Here is a 25,290-nt window from a genome sequence, read left to right on the forward strand (position 1 = left end):
ATTTATCAAGTGACCCGAAAAGCTGCCAGTTTTGAGTGGGGTCTAGAACAGGAGAAGGCGCTGCAGCAGTTCCAGGCTGCTGTACGAGCCGCTCTGCCACTTGGACTATATGACACAGCAGAGCCAATGGTGCTTGAGGTGTCAGTGGCAGATAGGGACACTGTTTGGAGCCTTCGGCAGGCCCCCATCGGTGAATCACAGTGGAGGCCTCTAGGATTTTGGAGCGAGGCCCTGCCATCTTCTGCAGATAACTGCTTTCCTTTTGAGAGACAACTCGTGGCCTGTTACTGGGCTTTGGTAGAAACTGAACATTTGAGTATGGGTCATCGAGTCACAGTGAGACATGAACTACCTGTCACGAACTGGGTGCTTTCTGACTCATCTAGTCATAAAGCAAGATGTGCACAGCAGCATTCCATCATCCAATGAAAGTGACATGCACATGACTGGGCTTGAGCACATCCTGAGGACATAGGTAAGTTACATGAGGCAGTGGCTCAAATGCCCACGGTCCCCACTCCTGCCAGCCTGCCTTCTCCCAGCTAGCGTGCACTGGTGGCTTCACGGGGAGTTCTCTGTGATCGGTTGACAAAGGAAGAGAAGACTAGCGCCTGGTTCACAGATGATTCTGCACGATATGCAGGCACCGCCCAAAGCGGACAGCTGCAGCACCACAGCCCTTTCTAGGACATCCTTCAACAACAGCCGCGAAGGGAAACCTTTCCACTGGGCAGAACTTCAAGCTGTTACCTCCTTGTGCACTTTGCTTGGAAGGATGAATGGCCAGATGTGTGTTGATACACTGATTCAAGTGCTGTAGCCAATGGTTTGGCTGCATGGTCAGGGACTTGGAAGAAGCATGATTGGAAAATTGGTGACAAAGAAATCTGGGGAAGAGGTATGTGGATGGACCTCTCTAAGTGGTCAAAAACTGTGAAGATATTTGTATCTCATGTGGGTGCTCACCAAAGAGTGACCTCAGTACAGGAGGATTTTAATAAAGTGAATAGGATGACTCATTCTGTGGACGCCACTCAGCCTCTTTCCCCAGCCCACCCCTGTCATCACCCAGTGGGCCCATGAACAAAATGGCCATGGTGGCAGGGATGGAGGTCACACATGGACTCAGCAACATGGACTTCCACTCCCCAAGGCTGACCTGGCTACAGCCACTGCTGAGTGCCCAATTTACCAGCAGCAGAAACCAACACTGAGCCCTCATTATGGCACTATACCTCGGGGTAATCAGCCAGCTACCTGGTGGCAGGTTGATTATATTAGAACTCTTCTGTCACAGAAAGGGCAGCAGTTTATCCTAACTGGAATAGACAGTTACTCTAGATACAGGTTTGCCTATTCTGTACTCAATGCTTCTGCCAAGACTACTATTCATGGACTCACGGAATGCCTCATCCACTGTCATGGTGTTCCACACAGCATTGCGTCTGACCAAGGCACTCACTTTATGGCTAAAGAAGTGCAGCAGTGGGTTCATGCTCATGGAACTCACTGATCTTACCACGTTCCCCATTATCCTGAAGCAGGATGATAGAATGATGGAATGGCCTTTGGAAGTCACAATTACAATGCCAACTAGGTGACAATACTTTGCAGGGCTGGGGCAAGGTTCTCCAAAAGGCTGAGTATGCTCCGAATCAGCATCCAATATACAGTACTGTTTCTCCTATAGCCAGGATTCACGGGTCCAGGAATTAAGGGGTGGAAGAGGAAGTGGCATCACTCACCATCACTTCTAGTCACCCACTAGCAAAATTTTACTTCCTGTTCCCACGACATCATGTTCTGCTGGCCTAGAGGTCTTAGTCCCATTGGGAGAAATCCTGCCAACAGAAGACACAACACTGATTCCATTCAGCTAGAAGTTAAAATTGCCACCTGGCCACTTTGGGCTCCTTCTACCGCTGTCGACAGGCTAAGAAGGGAGTTACAGGGTTATCTGGGGTGATTGACCTGGACTATCTAGATGAAATCAGTCTACTACTCTACGTTGGGGGTGAGGAAGAGTATAGGTGGAATACAGGAGATCCGTTAGGGTGTCTCTTAGTATTACCATGCTCTGAGTAAGGTCAATGGGAAACAACAACCCGATCCAGGCAGGACTACAAATGGCCCCAGACCCTTCAGGAATGAAGGTTTGGTGCACTCCACCAGGTAAAAAACCACAGTCCTGCTGAGGTGCTTGCTGAAGGCAAAGGGAATACAGAATCAGCAGTAGAACAAGGTAGTCATCAATACCAGGTATGACCACATGACCAGTTGCAGAAACTAGAACTGTAATTGTCATGAGTATTTCCTCCTCTTTTTGTTAAGAACATGTTTGTGCATGTACACGCTTGAACTAAAAATAACTTCATTTTATTTCCTTTTTTTCTTTATCATGTGACATAAGATTTATTGATTTCATATCAGCATTTAAGTGTTGTTAACTTTAATAGTATTTGGGTTGGGAATTGCTGCACTTCTGGTTGTACAAAGGAAAGCTGTATTATGTTAGGTATAATTATGATCTTCTTATTGCCTTTATTTGAAGATTATATACGATCTCCAGAGTTATGTATGGGTTCAAGTTGACAAGGGGTGGACTTGTGATGGCCAATATTGTTAACTTGATTGGTTGCAAGGATGCAAGGTATTGTTTCTGGGAATGTCTATGAGGGTGTTGCCAGAGGAAACTAACACTCGAGTTGGTGGACAGGAAGAGGCAGGTCCTCAGTCTGGGTGAGCACCATCAGGTCAGCTGCCAGTGGCTGTTAGGACAAAAGCAGACAGAGGAATATGGAGGGACTAGACTGGCTGAGTCTTCTGGCCCCCATCTTTCTCCTGTGCTGGATGCTTCCTGCCCTTGTACATTGGACTCCAAGTTCTTCAGCTTTTGGACTCTTGGACCTACACCAGTGGTTTGCCAGGGGATCTTGGGTCTTCAGCCACAGACGGAAGGCTGCACTGTCGGCTTCCCTACTTTTGAGGTTTGGGGACTGGCTTCGTTGCTCCTCAGCTTGCAGATGGCCTACTGTGAGACTTAACCTTGTGATCATGTGAGTCAGTACTCCTTAATAAACTCCCTTTGATACATCCATGCATCCTATTAGTCTTGTCCCTCTAGAGAACCCTAATACAGAAAGCATACATTATCTGGCTTCCTGTTTCCTCTCTGACATTATCTTCTCCCAATCATCTTTCTTACTCTGCCCCAACTGTATTGGCCTTCTCGATGTTATTCACACGCACCATGCAAAACTTTACAAAAAACTTGGAAATCCTCCCCTGGTTTGCCAGTGGATTGACTTCTTACCTCCTTCTGGCCCATGGGAAAACATTAGCATGTCAGGAAAGCCTTCCCTCCCCACCCTAATGGAAACTGCACCTTTTTTTCTGATGTCTGTGCCCCCATTCCATTTATTTTTTCTCATAGTTATCATGTTTGTCATTTTACCTAAATATCTTGTGTATTTATCTTTCCCTCTACCCCTATTAAATATTAGATCCCTGGAGGCAGAGACTGTGGTCTGTTTTGTTCATTGTATTCCTTTTGCTTTGAATAGGGCCTCAATAAATATTTGCTGAGAGATTGAAAACCTTCATACTTTTATGTTATCTCTTCTTTTGAGATATTTTGAATGTTTTTTTTAATGATTTCTTTCTTTTTCTTTTTTCTTTTTTTTTTTTTTGGACAGTCTCTGTCACCCAGGCTGGAGTGCAATGGCATGCTCTCAGCTCCCTGCAACCTCCACCTCCTGGGTTCAAGCAATTCTCCCATCTCAGCCTCCTGAGTCGCTGGGACTACAGGTGCATGCCACCGTGCCCAGCTAATTTTTGTAGTTTTAGTAGAGATGGGGTTTTACCATATTGGTCAGGCTGGTCTCGAACTCCTGACCTCAGGTGATCTACCTACCTCAACCTCACAAAGTGCTGGGATTACAGGTGCAAGCTATCGTGCCTGGCTTGTTTATCAATTTCTTATTCTTCTTCTATAGTAAAGCATTCTACTACAGAGATTGTTGTTTCTTATGCTTTCAGTAAAATAATAGTACTCACTAACATTTATATTGTGCTTACTTACTTTGATCTAAATGCTTTATTTGTTTTAATTATAGATAGTATAGCAACCCCATGAAGTAGGGGCTATTACAATGTCTATTTTACTAATGAGTTGACACAGAAAGTTTAAATTATACAGATAGTAAGTGATAGAGCCAGTGTAAGGTCTATTACCGAGACAAAATGAGGAAACTGAGGCCAGTGTAAGAAAATGAAAAGCTGATTTACTCAGCTCCTGGGCGAAGTTCTATGGTCTGGAAAAGGGCCAGAGAAGTAGCGCTTGACTTCTCAGGGCATGGGGTTTTATGGGGAGTGGAAGCGATCGATTGGTTATTGGGGAAACAGGTTATAGGGAGACCGGGCGTGGATGTGGTGAGTTGCCATTGGTAGGCGGGCAGGACTACTGGTAGGTGGGCTGGCTGGGGACATGATTGGTTATTGGGAAACAAAACATAGGCAATTTCATTGGTTATAGGGAGACAGGGCGTGGATGGGAACGTGATTGGTTATTGGGGAAACAAAGCATAGCAAGTTTTGGTGAGGCGTTATTTGGCCTTGGGCTGAGGGTTGAGCACTTAGTTTGGTGCTGAATGTAGATCTGGGTGCAGTAGCAGAGGTAAGTGTGGAGAATTCACGTGGAGAAGCCAGATACTGAGTAATGTGCTCAGAATAATAACGCAGTTATTAGGCACGAGCAGGGATGGGCGTGTCCGTTTAACTTTCAGCGAGGCAACGGATCTTACAGCCAGGATGTCTCAAATGCAAGGAATCTAATTCTAAAGTCTTCACTTTGAACCGCAGTGCTATACTGCTTAGAGATAGAAGTTCAATGTTAAGTAGGTCTTAAGGATCCATCTCTTATGTGGACGATGTATATAGACATTTTCTTTTGATTTATGGAAGCCAGCCTCTCTTAGTGTTGAAATCAGTGTGTTCTTGAAAAGGACTGGATAAATATTTCAGGAAGAAGTTGAGTTGGGATTTGGTTTTCTGATGGGCTAGGACATTCCTTACCAAAGCTCAATGACAGAGAGAGGTGACAATTATTGTTGCCATTGTGAAAATCAGGACTGGAAGTAGTTTTGAGTTGTGGGAAGGAGCAAAGAGTTGGATTCTGCTTCCATGATGCGGCAAACCCCGGAACTAGTTCTTATGCAGCCACTTTGTTCTCCAGGAAGCAAGTGGACAGGTGAACTGAAAAAACGGCTCAGGAAAGTCTCAAACACTTTGGGCCCGTTAGGGTGGGAAGTCCTCTTGATCCAACACTGTACCTTCCTCAGATAGCCTTTGGAGACAGCTTCCTCCACAGAATGCTGCTGTCCACACCCTCCTTTGCTGTCTACCCCAGTCACCATCCTCTGAGTTGACAAGCCCTCTGCAACCTGAGCAACCTCACCACTCTGGGGCAGTTCTGTGCTCTGCGAATGTAAATAGGTGAAAGGATGACAGAGCACTGATCTTCAAGGACCATTTGCATTTGATTACACTACTAATGATGCTTTCTAATGTTTTCTAAATTCAACTTAATTGATTTAACATATACTAATTAGGTGCCTACTTTGTATAAAGTAGGTCTCTTCTCAGAGCATAATATTGGGGAGCGGGTTCTTCCACCATCAAAGAGTCTTTACAACTGTGGTAAGCTGCTCCCTTATTCCCTGGAGTAACCGCTGAGCCCCGGCTACCAACCACGCTTCCAACACAACCTGCCAAAGTCTGTCTTAAAGGTCCAGTTGCCATGAACTAGCAAACTGGGAAAGGGCAAAACTAAAACCTACTCTCCTCCTTTGGTGTGTAAAAGAGGAGAAAATGAGAGATGTAGGGTGAGTCTGAACTTCTTAAACCTGGTAGATGGTAACTCCAAGCACGATACTGCCAGGGAAACCATTAATTTCACTCAAACATTTAAAAGAGGTAATCAGGCTATGCTTCAAAGGACATCACACATGTTATCATGCTGACTTCTTCATGTCATATTTTAACCCACTATTTTAGCATTTCCTTGCCTTGATCAAAATTCATATGTTTTTTAATTATTGATTGATATCTCTGTCTCTCCCACTAACCAAAGATTCCTCAAGGGCAGAAACTCTTTCCTGTTGATCTACATAGCCTTGGACCTACCTGTGCCTGACATAATGGGACTCTCAATAGATGCTTGATAATTGAATGGATTAATGAGCAAATACATGAATGGACATATAATAATTTCTGTTTTCAGATTAATGTTATTACTATTGGTTATACATTTAGTTTTAACAAAAACTTTATAAAGAATTGGTGTTTTATATTAAAAGAGAGATTTGTGACAGATACTTTAGGGTAATCACATTTATTTTTTATTTTTTGAAACAGTCTCACTCCGTTACCCAGGTTGTAGTACAGTAGCATGATCTTGGCTCACTTCAACCCCCATCTCCTGGGTTCAAGTGATCCTCCCACCTCAGCCTCTCCAGTAGCTGGGAATATCGACATGTACCACCATGCCTGGCTAATTTTTGTATTTGTTGTATTGACAAGGTTTTGCCATGTTGCCCAGTCTATGCTTAAACTCCTGGTCTCAAGCAATCTGCTTGTCTTGGACTCCCAAAATGCTAAGATTACACACATGAACCACCACACTCCAGCAATCGCTTTTTAAAAAAACTTCTTAAAATTAAAAAAATATATGTTTTGTAGACATGGGGTCTCCTTTATGGCCCAGAAAGGTGTCAAACTCATGGGCTCAAGTGATTTTTCTACCTGGGCCTCCCATAGTGCTGGGATTACAGGCGATTACAAGCATAAAACATCGTGCCCTACCTAAAGAAAATCTTTCTTTTTTTATTGCACTTTAGGTTCTGGGGTACATGTGCAGATCATGCAGGATTGTTGCATAGGTACACACATGGCAATGTGGTTTGCTGCCTCCATCCCCCCCATCACCTGTATCTGGCATTTTTCCCCATGTTATCCCTCCCCAACCTCCCACTCCCCCGCTGTCCCTCCCTTGGCCCCCCCACAACAGAGCCCAGTGTGTGATGCTCTCCTCCCTGTGTCCATGTGTTCCCATTGTTCAACACCCACCTATGAGTGAGAACATGTGGTATTTGATTTTCTGTTCTTGTGTCAGTTTGCTGAGAATTATGGTTTCCAGATTCATCCAGGTCCCTACAAAGAACACAAACTCATCATTTTTTATGGCTGCTTAGTGTTCCATGGTGTATATGTGTCACATTTCCCTTGTCCAGTCTATTGAGGATGGGCATTTGGGTTGGTTCCAGGTATTTGCTATTGAAAACAGTGCTGCAATGAACATACGTGTGCCTGTGTCTTTATAATAGAACTATTTATAATCCTATAGGTATATACCCAGTAATGGGATTGCTGGGTCAAAGGGAATTTCTATTTCTAGGTCCTTGAGGAAGCACCACACTGTCTTCCACAATGGTTGAACTAGTTTACACTCCCACCAACAGTGTAAAAGTGTTCCTATTTCTCCACGTCCTCTCCAACATCTGTTGTCTTCAGATGTTTTTAATGATCGCCATTCTAACTGGTGTGACATGGTATCTTAATGTGGTTTTGCTTTGCATCTCTCTAGCAATCAGTGATGATTCATGTGTTTGTTGGCCTCATATATGTCTTCTTTTGAAAAGTATCTGTTCATATCCTTCACCCACTTTTGGATAGGTTTGTTTGTTTGTTTCTTATAAATCTGTTTTAGTTCTTTGTAGATTCTGGATATTAGCCCTTTGTCAGATGGGTAGATTGCAAAAATTTTTTCCAATTCTGTTGGTTGCCAGTTCACTCTAATTATTGTTTCTTTTGCTGTACAGAAGCTCTGGAGTTTAATTAGATCCCATTTGTCAATTTTGGCTTTTGCTGCCAATGCTTTGGGTGTTTTAGTCATGAATTCCTTGCCTATGCCTATGTCCTGGATGGTTTTGCCTAGGTTTTCTTCTAGGATTTTTATGGTGTTAGGCCTTATGTTTAAGTCTTTAATCCATCTGGAGTTAATTTTAGTGTGAGGGGTCAGGAAGGGGTCCAGTTTCTGCTTTCTGCACATGGCTGGCCAGTTTTCCCAACACCATTTATTAAACAAGGAATCCTTTCCCCATTGCTTGTTTTTGTGAGGTTTGTTAAAGATCAGATGGTTATAGATGTGTGGCATTGCCTCTGAGGCCTCTGTTCTGTTCCATTGGTCTATGTCTCTGTTTTGGTACCAGTACCATACTGTTTTGATTACTGTAGCCTTATAGTATAGTTTGAAATCAGGTAGTGTGATGCCTCCGGCTTTGTTCTTTTTGCTTAGGATTGTCTTGGCTATGTGGGCTCTCTTTTGGTTACATATGAAGTTTAAGGTGGTTTTTTCCAGTTCTGTGAAGAAGGTCATTGGTAGCTTGATGGGGATAGCATTGAATCTATAAATTACTCTGGGCAGTATGGCCATCTTCACAATATTGATTTTTCCCAACCATGAGCCTGGAATGTTTCTCCATCTGTTTGTGTCCTCTCTTATTTAGTTGAGCAGTGCTTTGTTTTTTCTCCTTTAGGAGGTCCTTTACAACCTTTGTTAATTGTATTCCTAGGTATTTTATTGTCTTTGTAGCAATTGTGAATGGGAGTTTGCTCATGATTTGATTCTCTGTTAGTCTGTTATTGGTGTATAGAAATGCTTGTGATTTCTGCACATTGTTTTTGTATCCTGAGACTTTGCTGAAATTGCTTATCAGTTTCAGGAGATTTTGGGCTGAGACGATGGGGTCTTCTAGATAAACAATCATGTTGTCTGCAAATAGAGACAATTTGACTTCCTCTTTTCCTAATTGAATACCCTTGATTATTTTTTTCTTGACTAATTGCTCTGGCTAGAACTTCCAATACTATATTGAATAGGAGTAGTGAGAGCAGGCATCCTAAGATGTTTCCTTTATACAAAATAGGCATCTAATTTGCATCTGTTAAATCAATTAAGTTGAATTTATAGAACAGGAGAAAGCATCATAGTGTTAAAACCAAATTCAAGTCCAGTTGCTTGCCACTTGCAGAGTCTAGTTAACAAGAGCGAGGCCTAATAGACAAAAAGCGACCTTATTCCAGTGCTAGTTGAGATAGTACAGGCACCTGCCTTGAGGGCACCACTTCAGCTTTCAGGGTAGAAAGCAGGGGCTTTAAAGAGGAACTTAGCATGAATAGCACTCAGTGGAGTGAGTGAGGAGGTGTTGGGTCTACGTGACTTGTTCAGTGTCTTTTTCATTGGGTGGGGAGGTGCTGCCATCGTGGGCAAAGCCAGGCTGTAAATTAACCCTTGTCTGGAGTCAAGCTCCCAGTAGGGGAGATGGTTCTGGAAGTGCCTGGTTTGTTTCAAGTTTCCACCCCTGGAACTTCTGAGTAAACACGTAAACTCCAGTGCAGGAGGTGCCTAGTGGAGTAAAGGTAAAGGTTATCATTGCATTTCTGAAGAGCTAAGTAAAAGGTGAACAAACAGAGAAAAAGAAAAGAGATTGAAGGTAATTTTTAGGAAAATGGGGTATTTGGTTACCATAAAAGAGTAGAGCTGGTTGTAGTTCCATTTTTGTCGCTGACCTTACCTTGAAGAAGGAAGTTAACCTCAAAAGCCCCACTGGCTTATATATTCTACAGTTTTATGAATTTACAAGTGGAAGTAAATGATATATCTACTCTCCAGTGAAATCAATGAAAAGGCAAAAACATTAAAAAAAATAAACAAAATGAAAAAAAAACATGCAGCCACCTCAAGGCGCAGCCCATTTTTCTAAGAGAAGAATTTGAGGAATGATTTCCATTAGACTTTCTTGGAAATGGTTTATTTTGCAATTGTGCCACTAACCTTAGAAAAAAACTATTGCTTGAACATTTGACTCATTACTCAAAAACTCATACTCTCTATTGTTCAAACCGATCAAATTCTACTTCATAGATGAGTTGAAAAGTTCATGAAATCAACAATAAAATAATAATGTAACTGTGGCCTGATCTGGAGAGCTTTCAGGCTCCAGAGCTAAAAGAATAAAATAATATCCTGGTAAGTTAGATGGATAAGAGGACAATTAAATTTTACTACATTTGTGTAAATTGGCTGAAAATACCATAATAATATAACTTTAGCTGATAGAAAATGTTTTATAGCATATTTCTAACAGGTACTGCATATAATTTACCCCCACAAAATCTTGTATTAATTCCCTTACTGGAATTAATTACATAATTATATTAATTAACATAATCTGAACCTAATGTTATGATTGATGAGATTCAAGCCCATGGACCTGTGCCCTACAGCAAATTGGATGGTACTAGTGCAGAAAGCAGAGCGCAGGTGTGGTGTGCCCAGCAAGGCTTAGAGTTTTAATTAGATAAATCAGAGAGTGTCTGGATGATCTGTCACTTTCAAGTGCCTTTCAAAGCAAACCCCAAAAAATGTGCTTTGCAATAATACGACTTGGGGGTGAGAAAGTCATGTATAATTGGGCTGCTAGCTTTGCATCAGAGAAGAAAAATAAAAAGCTCCAGTTCTAAGAACTGTCAGGAAATGGGGAGAAACAATCACAGTCCTCAGCAGTACCTAGGACTTTTGGCATAAAATGATGCTTATCAGTGTCTGCCAGCTGTAGAGAAGTTGTTTTCAAACTTTAGGAAACACTGGGAAGCTTGCAAAAAAATGCAGCCGCACAGTCCGCATCTTCAGAGATTCAGATTCATTCAGGGGGGCTAGAATGGGTCAAGGAATCTGTGTTTTAAGCAGGCATACCATTAAATGGCAAATTTTATTTATTTATTTGTTTTTGAGATGAAATCTCCCTCTGTAGCCCAGGCTGGAGTGCAGGGGCACGATCTCAGCTCACTGCAACCTCTACCTCCCGAGTTTAAGCAATACTTCTGTCTCAGCCTCTCTTGTAGCTGGAACTACAAGCATGCACCATGATGCCTGGCTAATTTTTTGTATTTTTGGTAGAGATGGGGTTTCACCATATTGGCCAGGCTGGTCTAGAACTCCTGACCTTGTGATCCACCCGCCTCAGCCTCCCAAAGGGATGGAATTACAGGTGTGAGCCATTGTGCCCAGCCTAAATGGCAAATTAAAAAACAAAAATAAGGTGCTTATTTCTCAATGAAACAACGATTGTTAGTGTGAAGGATTGGTTTTCCCAAAAGAGTAACAAAAACTTAGTTCTTTTCATCACCCGAGACTTTAAGGGCATTAGGTTTGTAGCCATAATGACCTGAGGGCATATTTCAGACCTTTTGTTCCCAACAGAAAAAACCGTTGGCTTTTAAGTCATGTCTTGTCGGCTCAGACAGAACTTTTAAAGGATGATTAAGAAATTTGAGCTAAGTTGCCCAGCTCAACTTTCCTTCCAGTTTACAATTTTAGTGTAGAAGCAAAGTTTATTCATTCATGTGTGTGTTTATTCACTCACCATTTGTTACCTAATCTATGTGAGCTATGTTTGAATCACTAAGAGTATAAAGATAAATAAAATAGTCTTTGTACTCAAGGAGTTCATAATCTCTTAATAGGTGATAGACATATAAGTAATAAGCATAATAAAGTGTTACTGCTGTTATTATAAGAATATATGCAGAGTATGATCTAAAACAAAGAACAGGTCAACTCTTGCTGGGTAGGAATAGAGTCCTATGAAGGCTACATGAAGGAGTTTATACTTGACCTGATTCTTGAAAGTCTCGTTTGACAGCCTAATAGGAGGGAGAAGTGATTCTAGGCAGAGGGAAGCAGCAGCAAAGGTTCGAAGGTAGGAAATAGCGTGGAAGATTGGCTCTCTGTGTTGGATGTGGGTGGATTAGGTGGAAGAATAATTAGCTTCTAAGGTGTATAAATTGTCTGCAAGGAGGGCTACGATGAGATGTGATCATCAATAATTTATTAGGCTAAGGGATTTGAATTTTATTCTGTAGATGATGGGAAGGAAGCCATTGGGAGGATTTTACATAATGGATTACTCTGATGGTTAATAAAGCTGTTGATATTACTCTAAAGTCTTTCTTGGGCTTTCCTGAATTTCTGGAGTCAAAAAACGGGAGATTTAGTGGAACTGTTAGTACAGATGCTTCATCCTTCTGATGTACTTGTTATCTGCAGATAAGTAAGGTAAATTAAAACACCCAACCTTTCAAAAAGAATATGAGCTTATCTATTGATAGTCAATCCTCTCAATGTTTGAGAAAGTCACGTCAAAGTGACCAAGTTACCTGTTTTTCATTTTCCTCACACATGAGATTGGATATTTCAAAGAACAACTTAGTGGGTCCATAAAAACTTTCAGGATTATTTGCATAGCCCATAAATCTTAATGAGGCTTGCTTCAGAGATGAGAAAAATTCACATAAGCTGTATGAAAATAAAAAGCCATCTGCCTGCCTAAAGATTAATTCTAACCCAGACAATGCATCCAGCTCAGCTTTCTGCCTTCTGTATGTGGATGTAGGAAGATACTGGTAATACATTAGTGCGCAAACTTCAGTCTATTTATTTTATTTAGTCTTGAGCATTGAAAACTCAATACAAACTATTAAGATCCTGTAAATTACATACAGTCAGGTGTATTGTTATTTTATCTGATGGGTATTAAATTCATTTAGTTGGTTGATTTTTATACATTATGGTAAAGTTAGACTAGCATTCATCATCTCTACATGCAGACACTCTATGAGAAACAACTCAAAACCCCTGTTCCACATTCTTTGCTTAGATGCCAAGCATAGCTGAAACTACTTAATTTAAATCGCATAACTTAAAAAGAAATTCTGTATGTGCAAATGTGCAGCCTCAGGATAAAAAGATAGAGATAAACCGGAGCAGCCTAAATGACAGCTCTCCTACTAAGTCCTGCTGCAGAGAAGACATGCTGAGAATTCTCCCAGGGCTGAGGACTGAGTCCATTTTATGGCTGGGGAGGGAAAGCTTGGGGAAGAAAATGTACAGTTTTGGCTTCAGGATGGTAAGAAGATTAAGAGACAAAGCTCTTATTGAATTAAATATTTATTTGGCAATGAAAAGCAGACATGGGCATGATTAACAACCCTTTGTCTGGTGGCAGTGCTATCTAACACATTAATATAAAACTTGCTTGAATATTTGACTGATGGTTAAACGAGTAAATAAATAACCTGAAAAGGAAGAACAAATGCAGATTATGTGTCTAGTTCAAGGTTATTAGCTTGTCAACAGGTTCCACTAGCAATACCCTCTCTATACTAGCAATACCTATATAGAGAGGAAATTCAACCTTTAAACTATGCACTCTGAACTACAGAGCTGATTGTTGAAAGTTACCTGTGCTTTTGAGTAAACATTTGAGATTTTGTTTAGAGAATATACTTGAAACATATGCTTTGGGTAATACATGCAAAATGTCTTGTATGTATTTGAAAGAGATTATTCATCAGTTACAAGGCTTTGTGTGGAGTTTGATGTGTTGGTCACCAGAGATGCTCCTGTGCTTCCTGCTATTCACCAGAGTTGAAGTCAACTGGTTGCCATGTGTATTAAGACTCAGTTGCAAGTGTTAGAAATGTAACTCTATCTAGTTTGTGCCAAAAGGAGAAAAATAAGCTCATATATCTGGGAAGATGAGAGGAACTAACATTGTAGTTCCTGTTTTTTGCCTACTTTGTGTTAAGCAAGAGCCTACACTCTAGAATTTGACTGCCTTGGTTCCAATCCTTAATTTATACCACTCAGCTGTATAAGTTGAGGCAAATTATTAATACTTTCCTTGATTGTACCTCAGTTTCCTGATCTGTGCAAAAGGTATTCTAATAGTACATACTTCATGCCATTGTTAAAAGGATTTAATGATGTAATATATGAAAGTGCTTAAAATAATGTTGTTATCATTTCATTAATGTTGGCAACGTCGCGAATGAGTAAAGTATCATTAGTCCCATTTTACCAAAGAAGAAACATGCTAAGGAAAGGTAGTAAGTGATTTGCAGAGGGTCATATAGCTTGTTGGGATGCAGTTGTCTTTCCACTCTCTAGGTTGGTTTCTGATGGATGAAAATAGTGTTTTGAAAAGATCAATTTGGAGATCAACTGTCAAATTAGAAAGGAGGAATATACTGTGTGAGGCTAAGATACATCTAAGAAATCACAAAGTTCTGGATTTGAATAGTAAGGGCTAAACTACATAAGACAGAATGAATTTGCAAGATATTACCAAGACAGAGTTGTTAGAATGTAGCGATAGATGGACTAAAAAAGAAAAAATGAGTTAAAGGTGCCTGAGGCAGGAATGTGTACCCAGAGGCTGACTCAGTCCCTGGAGTGTGACAGGTAGGGCATTCTTTCAGTAAATAAAAAAATAACAAACTTTGAGTATGAATGTCAGGGATCATCGTGTAGTAGGGAAATTTAGAAGAAATAGCAGGTTTGCACAGTAGGCTGGTAAGCTTCATTTTGGATGCATTCATTTGGAGAAGCCTGAAAAATATCTGGAGATTCCTGGCAGACATTTAAAAATATGAAGCTGGAGCTTAGGTGAGATTTTGTAACTCGAGATAGAGATGTAGGAGTTAGCTGGGTGGATGTGGAGTTTGAAGCCATATGATGAATTCAGATTTCTGGTGGAGAAAAAAATGCGGAAGAGAGATAAGGGCAAGAAGGAGGAGTAGAAAGGAGAGCTTGACGTACAGGCTGCACATGAGCAGTTGGAGAGGCTGGAGGGAGCCAGACACAACCTATAGACAAAGAAGCAGGAGTGCCCAGGGGCCACCACAGAAAGTCAGGAAACGCGAGGTAGAGGGTGGACAGATGGGAAGTGAAAAGGTCATTTCCTAGAGTTATTTCCATAAAGCAATGGGGATGGAAGCAAGATTCTATTGGGTAGAGGCCATGAATAGGTTTTCCTGCTGTTGGGAACAAGCAGAGGCCGTGAATAGGTTTTCCTGCTGTTGGGAACAAGCAGAGGCCGTGAATAGGTTTTCCTGCTGTTGGGAACAAGCAGAGGCCGTGAATAGGTTTTCCTGCTGTTGGGAACAAGCAGAGGCCGTGAATAGGTTTTCCTGCTGTTGGGAACAAGCAGAGGCCGTGAATAGGTTTTCCTGCTGTTGGGAACAAGCAGAGGCCGTGAATCGGTTTTCCTGCTGTTGGGAACAAGCAGAGGCCGTGAATCGGTTTTCCTGCTGTTGGGAACAAGCAGAGGCCGTGAATCGGTTTTCCTGCTGTTGGGAGCTTCTCCTTCCGACTATGCCAGTTGCGAAGAGTGGCCTGACTTTTGCCAGGTTCTGTTTGCTCAGAATAAGACAAAGTGCTGCTGCAGCCAAGTGCACACTTTGTTTTTGTGGGGGTCTCGGCTTGAATTTTTATTTTCTTTCACTCTGATAAATTGGGTGGGGCTTAAGCTGGCTCAAGTTGGTCCTCTGGGCCCACCCCGGCTCCTCTCACACCCCGAAGGAAGCCTTCCGCCCAGTTATGCCTCATCTTACTATCAGAAATGGGCCAGAGAGACGAGAAGCCTGAAGGGCAGGCAGCCACTCGTTGCGCATTCCTTCCCCCTTTCTGTCTAAGGCTCATTTTGCCATTTTGTGCTTGTCCAAATGCTGTCCCCTCTTGGACAGCGAGGCAGGAAGAAAAGAGTATTTGTGGTTAAACATGTGTGAGACAAGAGGCAAGGATAGTTCGATGATAGAGACTCAGAGTTGACCAGAGAAACAGTATTAAAGAATGTTTTCTAGAACTGGGGGGAATTTTAACACATCCGTAAACTATGTGGAAAAAAACAAAAATAAAAGATGGTAAGTTCAGGCTGGATCATGAACACTCTGAGTTTCTGAAAGATACCCCTGTGTGTTAGGTCCATCCGAGTGTTAAAATGAAGGGCTGTGGTTCAGGAGAGAAGACAGGCAGTAATACTCTTGTTTGTTTGTTTTTTGACATGAAATCTTGCTCTGTCACCCAGGCTGAAGTGCAGTGGTGCGATCTCGGCTCACTGCAACCTGCCTCTCAGATTCAAGTGCTTCTCCTACCTCAGCTTCCCAAGTAGCTGGGACTAAAGGCCTGTACCACCATGCCCAGCTAACTTTGTATTTTTAGTAGAGACGGCGTTTTACTGTACGTTGGCCAGGCTGGTCTCGAACTTGGGACCTCAGGTGATCTGCCCACCTTGGCCTACCAAAGTGCTTGGATTACAGGTGTGAGCCACTGCACCTGGCAGTAATACTCTTGATTGCCAATCCTGCATTCCTCTCTCCATTATCAGTATCTGCTGACCACATCCGCATCTCCCTTTGCAGTTGCCATGACCCCCATTTCAGGCCCTTGTTCTTCGAACTGAGACCGTTATTTACTCTCCTTTCTCCCAGCCATTCTTTCTCCTTTGCCCGTTTACACCCAGCTCCCAGATTAACCTTCTGGAAATTCAGCTCCAATCCCATCACTCCCCAGGTCAGTGGCTGTGGAGCACACTTACAAGATTAGAAAAGCCCACACACCTCACACACAAACATATTCTAATTTCCCATCACCTGCTAAACATTTATATAATGATAAAGACCTACTTTCCATCTCTCCCCAACCAATCCTGCAATCCACAATAGTTGAAGTGGCGGAGGAGGCAAAGAAGCATTTCTTTTCTTTAGTTCTGGTGGAATCAATCTTTTTTCTTTATACATAAAAAGGTTCATTGTTATACATGAGGGCATTTTACTCAGTAGAATGTTGTTGAGGTTGTATGTAATATATATTCATTTTTGTAGCAGTGCATTCATTTCCATGCATTGCAGTTACATGGAGTAGTGCCAGGAACAAAGAAAAAAAAAAACGACCCAACATCCTTAATGCTATTTTAACAAACTGCTTCAAATTATGTGTCTTCCAGCTAATGGTTTGAAAAGAAAAATGGGAAACGGACACGGATTTTACTAGAATGAGCCATAAGAGATCTAAATAAATGGACCAAATGAGTTTGTTTGAATGTTTCCATTCACATAGGATTACACATTCAAATAAAACTGTGTACATTTATTTGAATATGTAATCAAGGAGCTACGCATAAGTGGCACTTATTTCTAAGTGCAGCATTCCTGGTTTACACATGTGAGTACCACGTGTGTTGTTAAAAAGCAGAAAACCGTTCTTCCTGTTTGCATTTTACACAGATTTCAAAGCTATTGTTATTATCAGCTTCATTGCTTCTCATGCACGGAGACGTGCACATATTAGCAGTAATGCTGCTGCCAAATGGAAGGTTAGATTCAAGTTTCTCAAGTTGTATGAGCCTTTGGGCATGTTGCAGTTTATTCATTTCTTCATTTTTCATCTGACAAGTCACTATGCTAGGTGCTGAGTTACAAAGGTATTTGAATCATCTAGGCATTTTAAAGAGCCTGTACCTACTGGTTTCTGTACTGTTAGGATAAACCGGTCTTGGTTCATGACCCGAATCCTTGTAGGCTTCTGATCTTTGTTTTTGTTTTGTTTTTTTTTTTTCTTTGAGATGGAGTTTCGCTCTTGTTACCCAGGCTGGAGTGCAATGGCGCGATCTTGGCTCACCACAACCTCCGCCTCCTGGGTTCAGGCAATTCTCCTGCCTCAGCCTCCTGAGTAGCTGGGATTACAGGCACGCGCCACCATGCCCAGCTAATTTTTTGTATTTTTAGTAGAGGCGGGGTTTCACCATGTTGACCAGGATGGTCTCGATCTCTTGACCTCGTGATCCACCCGCTTCGGCCTCCCAAAGTGCTGGGATTATAGGTGTGAGCCACCGCGCCCAGCTGGCCTCTGATCTTTTAGGCCACCTTTGGTTCTAGAGGAATGGTGACTGTAGAGCGTGCTCCAGGCAAAAGCTCAGGTTAACATGATGTGGCACAGGAGTACAAACAGGGGCTTAGGACATGAATATTAGAAGTTATTAACTAAACTAACAAGAGTTATGTCATTACGTTCTATCCTCCTATCTTGTTCCTAGCTTCACAATGGCTGGCTGGAAGGTCAAGTTTGAATTTAGGAATCCTTATTTCCTTGGGATTCCATGCTGGAATGTGGCAGCCCTGGGTGTATGGCCCCTAGCCCCCGGCCAAGGCCTGTAGCCTGCTCCATTCTTTGCATACCCTGGCCTCTGTCATGTATCACAAGGAGCTTTCCATTACATGGGTAGATGCCACTGTCAGCACATCTAAACCCTGGCCACGCTGTATAAATAGTTGCTCTGGACCTAGTGAAGGCCAGTGAAGTGAAGTGAGCAGACTCTGGAAGCAGTTATGGGCTGGTTGGGAAGGGAATTTTGCAGTCCCACATGCCTGGAAGGTGGTCTAGAATAGGGAACATGTGAGATCTGTCCCCTTCTTCTTAATCTTAATCTCACTTAGAGATTACTCAGTGATCGCTAGACTGAGAGCACTTGGCTGGACAACTTGTGGACAACTTAAGGACTCCCCTCCTTCTTAGTTAGATGAATGTTTACGCCTTCCCTGCAGGTGCCTTTCTGGTCCTGCTTGGCCTTTTCAGCACAACCATCACTTAAACTGGGAGCAAGAGAAAAGAGAAAATTGTATGAGAAAGAAGGTCTCCTTCTATCCAGCTCCACCCCTATGGTGGTAACACAGACCTAGCACGGATGAATAATGTCTGGAGGAAGGGGTTCGTGTTGGCTTAAGTCAATTTGTTTACGGGGTCCTGAGCAATCAGCTTGCAGTAGGACACATCTCTTTCGGGCTCCGGGGATCTCGATGACTGCTGCCTAATCTGTTCTGCTACTTCTGAACAAAATGTGGGAAAGGAAGGTGGAAGGGTGGAGGGGAAGCAACAGATGGAAAGATGCGGCCAGAGAATTATAGCTACTGAGAGATTTTCAGGATTAAAAAAGAAGTAGTTTCATTTGAATATTGTTTAAAAATAATCTGAGTTGTCAGGAAAGAAAACACAGTTGACTAAACATTGATGTTGAACAATGTGAATAACTGAATGATAAGAAATGCATATACAGAGCTATGTAAAGCAATGCAAACACATTCACATGACAAAAAATTGTGTGAGTAGGTGACATGAATCAGCAAGATGAAGATGATGATGAATATGATGATGATGAAGAAGATGATGAAGGTGATGAAGATGAAGGTGATGAAGATGATGAAGATGAAGATGATGGTGATGATGAAGATGAAGATGATGAATATGATGAAGATGAAGATGATGGTGATGATGATGAAGATGAAGATGATGAATATGATATGAAGATGATGAAGGTGATGAAGACGATGATGATGAAGATGAAGATGATGATCATGATGATGATGATGAAGAGGAAGATGATGATGATGATGATGCTTGATGTTTCTGGGTGCTTTCTTTGTGCCAGACACTGTTGTAAGGGACTGACATATAGTAAATCATTTAATCTATGAATCCCTTGAGGCGGACACAATTATTGACCCAATTTTGCAGATGAAAAACTGGGTGTAGAGCTATCCAGTAATTTAGACAAGGAATACAGGTTGTAAGTGACAGAACAAGGATTTGACTCTGGACCCTGCACTTCTAACCACTATTCATAGAGACAAAACTGTCATCATCACTGAATTAGGCTACCGTGTGCATTTTTGTTTTGTTTCAGTATGTTTTAATTTTTTTCCTATGACATTAGTAAGAGCATGGTGACATATTTTTAATAAACAGTAGTTTTTTTTCCCGGCATATCTCTGACAGCAGATTATTTTCTTTGGGAAGTCTGGGTATGCTGTGGTGCTACTTTTGTCTCCACTGGATGTCCTTGAAGTCTGTGTTTTGACCTTGGCCCTTGTTGGACCTCGGGCTGGAATGAGTGACTGAGATCCCTGAGCTTTCCCTAGTGGTTAAAGTGTATGATCACACTAATTACTGGAAAAAGCCATTTGAATAAAGACAGTGTCTATTTGGGATAAGATTAAAATCTAGGACTGAAATACTGACACATGGGAAGAAAATCGGCTGATGAAAAACCACAGCATTACTTATTTGGTACAACATGTAAAGTAACTGCCTGAGAGTCAAGAGTTGTGATATTTCTTCCTCACTGAAGAGCAGATGATGATGATTTTTAAGGGCATATATATTTTTTGAATCCAGATTAATATTCCTGAAATAAAGCATCTGGCATGTCATTCTCTAGCTCCAAGTTCTTCAAGTGGCCCCAATGCTTATGGAATTAATTCCATAATTTGCAACTCTTAGCAAAATGTTTCTCAAACTTCTTTTGTTATGGGAAGTTTTTCTATCTCCCTTCATTACTTTATACTTAAACCAAATGAAACTTTCTTCTTACTCATCTCTGTTGCCATTATTTCCTTACCTTAAAATACCTCTCATAAGCCCACTCTTGTCTTTACGTGTTCCAACCTTACCCACTTGCAAGGTGCAGCTCAGGTGCTGGAATTTCTATGAAAACGTTCCTAATTTTTCAGATGGAAATTATGTCTTCCCTTTCTGAATTCTCAGGACATATGTTTGTTTCTTTTATTACAAATGTCATTTTGAGAACTGACCATGTATCCAAATCATCCTTATGTTTCTCATGGTAGGCTGCATAGCGCCTTGCATACCTTGGATATTCAAGTATGTGCGCCGCTGAAGTGAGGGCGTGACTATGAGCATATGTTCTAAGATCATATTTGAAACAGATTTAAGTCCTTTTGATTATGTCATTAATAGTGAACACATTACAGCAGAGGCTCTGGTGTCACCTAGGGACCCCTGCAGAACAAAGGCACTCGTTTTTCTAGTTTGGAATGTTGGCTCAGGAGCTGGCTCATACTGAGCCCCTTCCCAGCAGCCACCTCACCCAAGGCTATGACTCTTCACTGAGTACAGCTGGCATTCAGTGACTGGTTAAGGTGGGTTCAAAGAACCTGCTCTCCTCCCTACATTTGAGACATCTCTAAAGGGTCATCCAATTTTAGAGCTTTCCATGGAATTTACTGAATTCTCAATTGCAACTGAATTCACAATTCATTTTCTTCTTATGTCCAGTCCTTATGGAGGTGGTTCCTGACAGACTTTCCCAGTAAGTTTCTTCTATTCACATCTCCAACTTCTATCTCAGAGTCTGTTTCCTGAAGAACTAAATCTAAAAGACATTTGTCTTCACTGGATTCTTTTCTAGAATATTTTGACCTCATTCAGATGTGACTTGAAGCAGTTTTGAATCCTGCCTTTCTCAGTAACTAGATCTGTGAACTTGGAATGGTAGTTATGTTCATTCACAAGCTGCAATTAGGTTCGGTGGCATCGTGTGAAAACTCTAAATCAATTCTGGCTAAATTGTATTAAAAACATCTTTCTCATACAGGAGAAGACGAGAAGTATAGTACAGAATCCTTATGATAGGGCATGAACCGGCTCTGATCCTCTAAGGTGTGGTCTTTGCCTTAAAGATCCCAAATGGCTGCTGGAGTTCCAGCCTCACACACACTAACTGAATGGAGAAAGCAAAGAATGGCGTGATCTCACCTTTAAAGAACACTTCCCAGAATTCTCTTAAAATCCTTCTTTATGCATATCAGTGGCTAGAAGATAGTCATGTGTAGACACTTAAATATGTCTGAAAAATGTAGTCTTTCATTCACATACATGGCCAAAGTTTTGTTCTTTATAAAACGATTTGCTATAAAGGTTTAGAATAACATATGCATTACTTGGCACAGGTGTTGGCCAATAAATGGTCCCAAATCCCTTCTTTTATTTCACAGTTATTTTTTCTAATATACACTTAGTATTTTAATAAGGCAGCATTATAGCCAAGTAAGAAGCACTAGAAGCTGAATATCAGTGAGTACTGTTTGTCAAAACCTAATAAAAATGGTATGACTTTGAGATCTTTCAGCCTTCTTTTCCTCTGCTGTAATATGATTAATGGAAAGACGCCAATAAATACTGGTAAAGAAAACAACTCCTTTTAATATGGGTCAAGGACATAACTAAGCACATGCAGATGCTACGCAGGCCCGTAGAGACAGCCACAATTCTGGCCACAGGGGCAGCTGTCAGTGGTCTTCAGGGCCCAACCAAGGAGCTGCCAATGATACTATCAGTTGGGACAGGAATTTTGCATGAGTGTTGTCCTCTGCTTTTCTCTCAGACCTTTTGCTTTTTTAATCCTGCCTCTCTGGACTATTTTGTAGAGTCCCAGCTCCTCTTCTGCTTGCCAACAAGATAGATATAACTAGTAACAACACCAGCATATTCCTGAGTGCTTATACAGAGGGCAGATCAAGGACCAATTATCCAGGTGTACGTGTCCTCAGCATTTCCTTTCTCTAGCTCTCTAGATTGGCTCTGTCAGTTTTGTCAAGCTGATCTGGGAAGGTATATACAAGGGTCCTGGAACTCTTCTGTAGATTTTCACTACATTCATTTTTCACTCACTGAAATCAGTACGCTGCCTCTCAGAATGCTCTTGAACATGCTGGATGTGTGAATCTGTCTGTGAATTCTGATTGGCTTGACCATATTTGAGACCACTGGGATCACATCTAGTATCTTCTCGGTTGCCTTTTGAACGATTCTTTCCATGAGGCCCCACAGCATCTGAGGTTCTTTATAATTATTCTTAGCCAAAAACATAGAGACCTGTATTTAAAGTAATCAGGAGCACTGACACCTACTCAGAGCAAAATGACCCCACTACAAAGTCACATCTTAATGGCACATTTTGTTGGAAACCAATCAAGTTGTCTTGGTTCTCATACAGTCAGTGTGGAGTATGGAAACGCCTCTCGGCTTTGTTATTGAAAAGGCCTGGTCCTGAATGAATTCTTTGCCACTTTTTAGCTCTATGATTTTAGGCAAATAAATTAATCTCTCTAAGAGATTAATTACTCTTCAGTATGCATAGCATTGCCATAAGGATTTAGTGAGATATATGAAGCCCAGTGCATAGTGTCTGACATAGTAACCACTTGACAAAGAGAACTTTTATAATTTTATTTATTGCACATAAAAGGAATTTCTGGCCAGGGGCAATGGCTCATGCCTGTAAACCCAGCACTTTGGGAGGCTGAGGCAAGCAGATCATAAGGTCAGGAATTTAAGATCAGCCTAAACAATATGGTGAAACCTCATGTCTACTAAAAATACACAAAATAAAAAATAAAAATACTGGGTGTGGTGGCATGTGCCTGTAGTCCCAGCTCAAAAAAAAAAAAAAAAAAGAATTTCTTCCATTTATAGCTTTCTTTTAAAATATCGAGTTTTAAACACATGTCAAGCCCAGTCAAATCTTATTTTGTGCAGCATCAACAAAGATAATTCTTTAATCTACTGAATGAGGAATTACTCTAATATTTTTGAGGTGACTCATTCTTACATTCTTTGGACAAGCCTTCTTTAGCTCAATATTACTATTTTTTGAAGGCATTTTTGGATTTAATTAAGCTAATGTTTTATTCAGGTATCTCTTATGTACATTTTTAAATGAAAAATACTATAATTTTCTTTTCTTGTAGTGTCCTTATCTGACATTGAAATTAAGATTACTCTATCCTAATAAAAAGTTCTAGGCAGAGCCCAGAAAAAAGACTGCACACCTACAATATCTGATCTTCACAAAGTTGACAAAAACAAGCAATGGGGAAAGGACGCCCTATTCAATAAATGGTGCTGGGATAACTGGCTACAGTTAGACTAATACAGAAGATTAAAACTAGACCCCTTTCTTACACCGTGTACAAAAATCAACTCAAGATGGACTAAAGACTTCAATGTAAAACCCAAACTATAAAAACGCTGAAAGACAACCTAGGCAATACTATTCAGGACATAGGAGCTGGCAAAGATTTCATGACAAAGATGCCAAAACCAATTTCAATAAAAGCAAAAACTGACAAATTAGGTCTAATTAAACTAAAGAGCTTCTGCACAGCTAAAGAAACTATCAACAGAGTAAAAAGACAACCTACAGAATAGGAAAAAATATTTGCAAACTGTGCATTTGACAAAAATCTAATATCTACCATCTATAAGGAACTTAAACAAAATAAACAATCCTATAAAAAATGGGCAAAGGATATGAACAGACACTTTTAAAGAGGAGGTATACAGGGGGCCAACAAGCTTATGAAAAAAATCTCAACACTTATCATTAGAGAAATGCAAAGCAAAATCACAATGAGATTCTATCTCATACCAGTCAGAATGGCTGTAATTAAAAAGTTAAAAAAAAACCAGGTGATGAGGTTGCAGAGAAAAGGGAATGCTTATAGTCTGTTGGTGGGAGTGTAAATTGTTCAACCATTGTGGAAAGTGGTACGATAATTCCTCAAAGAGCTAAAGGCAGAACTACCATTCTGTGTAACAGTCTCATACTGAATGTACCCAAAATAATGTAAATCATTTTACCACAGAGACACATGCATGTATATGTGCACTGAAGCACTATTCACAAGAGCAAAGACATGGGATCAATCTAAATGCCCATCAGTAACAAACTGAATAAAGAAAAAGTGGTTCATATATGCCATGGAATACTATACAGCCACAAAAAAAGAATGAGATCATGTCCTTTGCAGGAACATGAATGGAGCTGGAGGCCATTATCCTTAACAGACAAATGCATGAACAGAAAACCAAATGCTGCATGTTCTCACTTAGAAGTGGGAGAATACATGAACACAAAGAGGAGAACAATAGACACTGGGGTCTACTTGAGGGTAAAAGGTGGGAAAGGGAGAGGCTTAGAAAAAAATAACTATTGTCTACTAGGCTTAGTACCTGGGTAACAGAATAATCTGTACTCCAAACCCCTGTGACGTGAGTTTACTTATATAACAAACCTGCACATGTAACTCTGAACTTAAATAAAAGTTAGAAAAAAGGGAAAGGGTAAAATAAAAAAGAAAGAACATGCCCTTTGTCTTTTGTTTTTTTTATTTTTTTAATTGTACTTTAGGTTCTGGGGTACATGGGCAGATCATGCAGGACTGTTGCATAGGCACATACATGGCAAAGTGGTTTGCTGCCTCCATCCCCTTGTCACCTATAACTGGCATTTCTCCCCATGTTACTTCTTCCCAACCTCCCCACCTCCTGCTGTCCCTCTTCTAACTCCCTACCACAGACCCCAGTGTGTGATGCTCCCCTTTCTGGGTCCATGTGTTCTCATTGATCAACACCCACCTATGAGAACATGTGGTGTTTGATTTTCTGTTCTTGTGTCAGTTTGCTGAGAAATGGTTTCCAGATTCATCAATGTCCCTACAAAGGACACAAACTCATCATTTTATATGGCTGCATAG

At 41.1% G+C, this 25,290-nt stretch overlaps 1 long non-coding RNA gene across 4 annotated transcripts in view; it reads left to right on the plus strand.

The window, feature by feature from the left end:
- The first annotated feature begins 4,570 nt into the window (after nt 1-4,570).
- Nucleotides 4,571-25,290, plus strand: part of LOC128929024 (uncharacterized) — a 597,561-nt gene continuing 576,841 nt past the window's right edge. For all 4 annotated transcript variants that reach the window (XR_013522995.1, XR_013522992.1, XR_013522999.1 and 1 more), the window contains exon 1: nt 4,571-4,675. This is a non-coding gene — a long non-coding RNA (uncharacterized LOC128929024). The remainder of the gene's footprint in view (nt 4,676-25,290) is intronic.

This window comes from Callithrix jacchus, chromosome 10 (assembly GCF_049354715.1).
Source record: "Callithrix jacchus isolate 240 chromosome 10, calJac240_pri, whole genome shotgun sequence".
In the NCBI taxonomy this organism is placed as follows: domain Eukaryota; kingdom Metazoa; phylum Chordata; class Mammalia; order Primates; family Cebidae; genus Callithrix; species Callithrix jacchus.